At 40.0% G+C, this 6,381-nt stretch overlaps 1 long non-coding RNA gene across 1 annotated transcript; it reads right to left on the minus strand.

The window, feature by feature from the left end:
• Positions 1-2,242: 2,242 nt before the first annotated feature.
• Positions 2,243-4,329, minus strand: LOC135485092 (uncharacterized). Its single transcript, XR_010446524.1, has 4 exons — positions 4,100-4,329; positions 3,190-3,214; positions 2,664-2,714; positions 2,243-2,317 (listed from the first exon to the last, which is right to left on the minus strand). It is a non-coding gene; the product is annotated as an uncharacterized LOC135485092 (long non-coding RNA).
• Positions 4,330-6,381: the final 2,052 nt, after the last annotated feature.

A 6,381-nucleotide genomic window follows, 5' to 3' on the forward strand; every position in this document is an offset into this window, starting at 1 on the left:
TGGACAATCGAGTCCATCCGTTCGTTCACTCTTCCTAAAGGCTTGCGACTATATCACTGCATTTGCCGTTTTGTTTTACTATTGCCCTTGGTTGGAAGTTTTGATTCACAGTGGATGCTGTCCTCTGAATGAAAATCTGCAGCGAGAGTGTGGTAAAACCTGTCAACTAGAGTACAAGTACGGATTTGGAACGCACAGTACCACTTAAAGCATACTCTTGATACTTTTCGACGCCTTGGGGTTGTTTGACAGAAATATCCATTCACATCATATAATCTATTTCTGCTGAACTAAAAGTATCGCCAATTCGTATCAACATTTCAACTAGCCATTGACCAAACATGCGGTAATCATTTTATTAGGTTCTTATAAGTCGATCGACTCTAAGGCTCCATGGAGGGGGAGTCCGGTGTTTAGCATATGCGAGTGTTTCCCCTTCAATATATCAGGCCTCGAATGGTTGATGTTGGGTAAACGGTTGGTCGCCTCATCCTCATTCCGTAAGTAGGCGAACGCATATAGCCATGTCGACATGTAGCCATTACCAAAAGTGGCGGAATTAAAATCAGTGCTTACATGCCCATTGAGTGTTCACCGTAAAATCCTTTTATGTATTTTTTTGGTATTTTCACCTGACAAGTATCATAAATAGATATGCCTCTCATGAATATCATTTCTTTTGGCAGTGTGGCATCAGGGATTCTACGATAGCAAGAATTCATCGTGGTAAAGATAATTTTTCACCGATAGACTGATTGGTTGATCCATCATGCAAATTTAGATGAAATACATAAAGAAAAAAATAGGATTGCATTGTGTTATATTTGTCCTTTTATTTCATGAAATTTCTTGAAGTGGTGCTCGTTTGTCTTTGATTCTTCAACCTTTATTTTATTTTGTAGGCCTACATATACATTTTTGTCGCAGTTGCCTGTGCCGTACAATTTAAGCTATATCGTATAAAGAGTGTTCAACACCACAGTGGTGGCAGCTTTAAAATTTATTGCAATGTATATGAAGGAGAATGATTGGATGAAGTCGGTGAAGTCGGTGAAAGCGCTGCGTGCGAATACAATTGAGATTTTGAGTTTGATGATTATATAGCCAGCCGTGGTTGCAATCGGTGATCTTTTCAATCATGTCCCAAATGAAGGCGTGACAGAAATTACGAGATGGAGTCCGCTCATTGTCCAAGGAGGACCACTTCAGAGAATACAGTTCTTGTTCTTGTGCAATATCGATGTGCAAAATGTGTAAAACTTCCGATTGCTCGGGAAATGCATCCAGCACGTGCAGACCGGGTCGTCTCAAACCGTCAGGAGCAGGCCGCAAAAGTTTAGGTTCTGTTCCGTCATCGAGAAACACCACAGACAGCACGATATGGAGATCATTTCTGAAAAGAAAACGATAGATCTTATATGGAGTTATACCATGGAGTTATGCAGCAACATTGTGAGAGAGGACTGAAACTCGTTGTGATGAGTAGACTGTAAGTTGTGATCTGCTATTCCCTGATCAACTGATCGGATTGTTGTTCTACTTTGAAATAAACTTCAGCTGTGCGTCAAACGATATTTGCCAGGTGCCCTCCTAACATGTTTTCGTTAGATCATCTCACAAGTTTGTGCGAAGACATTTTCCCGAACATGAGGCATATTAATGGCAACGTTCGAAAAAAAAACTATTCGTCATTAACCTTGTCAATAAACGTATTCGTAACAAAACAGAAAGCTTGCTGGGGTTGGTTCTATAGGCTCACCTCTTGCTTTTAGAAGTTGTCACGCTACATGTGGCACCTCACATGGCCGCTTTTATAGCATCCTTAATTTTATTGAGTTTTGCTTCATTGTCGACAAAGCCGTCTCCATTCTGAAATTTAGATATTAAATGAAAACTTAGTTTACACGCCGAGAGTAACGCTTGGAAACGCCTGGGATTAAGGGACGAAAAACTGCGGGCTGGCGTTCAGCCTGGTGCGTCCTCATTATTTTCGTCGTTTGAATATCTCTATGCATCTATATACGTCTGTATACAGTGCATATGCTCTTATAGGTCAGTACGGTATGTTTAAAACATGTATCTCCTTTCACCTCTGTACTTTTATCTATGTTTATTTGCATACATTTCATACTGTACATTGCTTATCTTGCTTATTAACCTCTGTAATAATCATATGGTATTAATACAGAATAAATTGAAATTGAAATTGCATATTCGAATATGTATTGTGACTTTCACTTACCTTCTTTGAATGGACGGTTTCACCATTGACTATAACCTCAAAATACCCAGTTATACCCGGGGTAGAGGAACCAGTCTGCAAAAGAAAGAGACAGACGGTTACTCCGAGACCACTGTAGTATTTTTGCAGCTATTGTAGCATTCTCAAGTCTACGCGAATGATCTATATCTATTATATGCATTTCAGGATCATTCATATCGATCACACTGGGCTGCATGTAGTTTGGAAAAGGTCATGTCATCGTCTTGAAACTACATGGTATGAGCACCGAAGTATAGCTCTAATCATGCTGGTTGCTTGCAAGAAAACCCATAAAGATGTAATTGTTTTTTCGCCGCTACCATAGAAACATTTCGCCCAGTCTAAAGGACTGGATTCGTAGGTAACTTTCCCAGCCGTATGCCAAAGTGCTTATGCTTACTACTGAAATGGAGCGGAAGTCTTCCTCCAGTTCAGATTGGAATCGCCGATACTGAAAGGTAAATAACGTGTTCAATGGCTAAATGGAATGATGTCCATCACGTCTTGCAACAGTGACCGGCATCCGCTATGCAAGTTCGTCAAGACAGGGGTCACTACACCACCATAATTTTTTTTAAATTTCTGTGTCTAATAATGAGCTGCATGCATTTGTGTATTCATAACTTCCAAGTTATGCAGAGTAAAGTGGATTTTGTGTTGAACTAGGTCTGGTGCAGTTCTACTAATTGTCTCTGATCCGAATTGTCTGATGGACCGGATCACCCAATAGAATTGACCTGGATCTATAGGAATACAAATACGCCTGTTGTTCTGAATCCAGACGTTCAAACAGCATGCTATTTAGACGTAACTTCATCAGGCACATTCCATCGTTTGGCAGTTGTGACTGCATGCGCGACGGACATGTAGTATAGTTACCAGACTTTCATTTTTGCAGTATTTACTCTTTGGAACTGTTCACTTACCCGGCTCCCGTACCCTCATCCACCGCTGAAAGTTGAATGAAAACAATTCTTAACCCATAATGAAATAATAAAAATCGAATTATCTTAGTTCAGAATTTTATTTCGTCAGAAGTACTAATTTTCTTTCTTCATTAATTATATTATCATATATCACCCTCTAATAGAAATCCACCTGATTCTTATAAAAACTGCCTCTTAACAGATCATCAACTTAATACAAGTCGTGTATTTTGAAGAGTTTAATCACAAAACGTATTCATCCTTTGGTTTATGGCTTCACATAAAACCGGTCGATATTTCGGCCCATTTGTTATCATCTCGAGTCACGAAGGCTGTCTACGGGAAATAAAACAGTCTTTCCTCCAATTTGATTCATCGGTTTCAGGAATGACCTCTTGTCTGATCCTGAGGACAACAGAGCCATTCCACTGGATGCCTCAAAGGAACGAAATGATAAATATTTATTAAGAACGACCTAAAAGGATGTGTTTAACAAAACAGGTGTACACACGTTTGAAATATCCGAGGATGGAAAAATACCAAGCAAATGTTTTGAAATCAAATCATCATTACAGCCATTTTGTTTCTAATTCTACCTTTTGCTACGGATGAAGTAGATAATGTCCGCATAATTGATATATATTTTCGCGCCGGGCAGAATATTTTCGCGAACGTAACCTACTCGCGAAATTTGCGAAAATAACCCGCACGCGAAATGTTCTGATCTACAGTATATTTTTCTTCAGCAGTTCAGCGAGGAGAAAAAAAGTGGCTACATCAGCCAGCCAATTTAGACCGACCACGCCCTGACCGCAATATAGAGTTATCTCCGAAGCATTTTATGCAAAAAGGAACCAAATATGACAGGTTGTGAATGCCAAATCGGTCACTGTGGAGTATTTTTACTTACCAGTAGATGACTTCGACTGTAACAACCATGATGATGACGATCGAAAGCCTGGCAAAAACGATATGTAGACTTCCTCGGTATATGACCTCTTTGCTTTGGTTGACACGTTATATATCTTATATATGCACCACATGTAGGTTAATAGGTTCATATAAAGGAAAGCTTCTATGCATGTTCATACGCATATATACAGCTAGAGCCGTGCTTATACAATACTTCGATTATATTACATATACATGTAGTCGTCTGTACGGGTGTTGACCAGTGCACAATGGCGTCAATGCTACGCCCGGCACAACGCCAAGTCACGCCATCGAACAGCTGTGCATATAGCCTAATACGATTAGGCCCCGGTGAGGCGGCCGCTGCAGGGGGCCTATTTCTAAACGATTTATTTCTCAATCAGTCGTACGGACGATTTAGCGTCCATTGGACAGACCTCGTTGAAAAGTGATTTACACAAAAAGCCAATGCTAGCTGATCAGGCCTCTTTGGGAGATATACACATGAGTTAGCAACAGATCCTAGGGACGATTTAGCGTCCGTCTAAGAGATAAAGAGAAACCAGATTCAAACAGACTAAGTCTTATATATGGACGATTTAGTGGCCATTGGATGCTTTTGGAGAAAAGTGGCAGCGTCATTCAAAGAGATGATTAGAAATCTGATTCAAACTGTCTATATATAGAAATAGATTAATACGAAAACTGAGTAAAATGATGATCAAAACTGTAGTACAACTGACACCACTCATAATATAATAGAATTATCACTTAATGATTTGTATGTTGTCATCAGTTGGGCTAAAGTTTTTATCTTCATGTGCCTATGATACAGATCATGCATGGAGCCTGAAAGCACAACCGTTGTCAATCGGATTCTGTGTACAAAGACTGTGTTTCCCTTCAATATATCAGGCCTCAAATGACTGATGTTGGGCAAGCAGGATACCGCGGTGACGTCACATCACGTGATCCCGACCCATATTACTGATCGCTATGGCCAATCAGATTCAGTCTACTGACAGCACCAGCACTGCACACATCTCCACGTCTCACTGTCTGGTGCGCTCCTGTACACAAAAACACCAATAGACATGAAATATTGCAATACCTAGTATGGATTCTTCCTGTGTAAAATAAAATTTACAGAGCAGATTAACTTCCACGAATAAAAAAGACGTTTGGCGTGGCCAAAGTGCGAAAATAATGTCTCCGCTTAAATACACTACGAAATACACTAGGCAATGCACTACGCAATATACAGTAGAGATGCAGTTGAGTTTGTTATTGTTTTGACTTAGAAGCCCGCCCATATCATAATATATTCATGTATTCATGAAGTATGAACTCATTTCTGTCCCATACAACTCTAAGAACAGTCAATTTCTCCTTAAATCATCACCGAAACCGCGATATCCGCAGGAAGATTTCGTTGTAGTGTCCGAAAATGCATGATCTTACAGGGGCGCTAACTCGACAAATAGAGGGGATCTATGAGGATCTATGCGAGTTTTAGGTCCTACAGGTCTCGAACTTGTAAAATCTGTAAACATGCCTCCAAATCCCATTATGATAATGAAGAGATTGCCCCATATCTGGGAGACTGTTTTGAAACCATCGCTAATTTTGGAAGATCGGTGCCCGGCTATTTAGTTTAAAAAACCCTATTTTTCCCCATCAAAACAGCACTTTTCATTATTCAAATGATAGCTTATTGTCTGAAGACTTATTTCATAGCAGAAAAGTACTAATAACTCTGATTTGATGCGAAAAATCTAACTTTTTTGATGACTTGATTTTCCCCTTGGCCGTGGATCGAGTTTGTTTACAATATGCAGCGCCATCTTGGAAAAGCCGTGACGTCACCGCGGTATCCTCCTTGGATGTTGGGTTGCGGTCGGTGGCGCATTATTCTGTAAATGGGGAAACACTGACGGATGTTACAGCGGGCAATAAAGGATTCTATTGCCAGGTCTTAAACGATGACAACCTACTTAATCTGTCTTTAAAAAGTACGCGGGGACATGCTAAAGGGAGCTATTTCGTTTTTCATGATGACATCCTTCCGCGATTACAACTTCTCCTGAATCAGCTGTCAAAAGGATTTTTCCAATAAGTCCCCAGATACGAGTATGCATCTTATCATCTGTAACACCAAAAAATCACTACAAAAGTTTTCTGGGTGGCATGAACGTGTAGAAATGGCAATGGTATGGGATTTACAACATGTACTGTTCAATGCCTCAAGCACAGAAAACATGAAAAGTGATCTGGTGTTTG

This window comes from Lineus longissimus, chromosome 3, assembly GCF_910592395.1.
Source record: "Lineus longissimus chromosome 3, tnLinLong1.2, whole genome shotgun sequence".
Lineage (NCBI taxonomy): Eukaryota > Metazoa > Nemertea > Pilidiophora > Heteronemertea > Lineidae > Lineus > Lineus longissimus.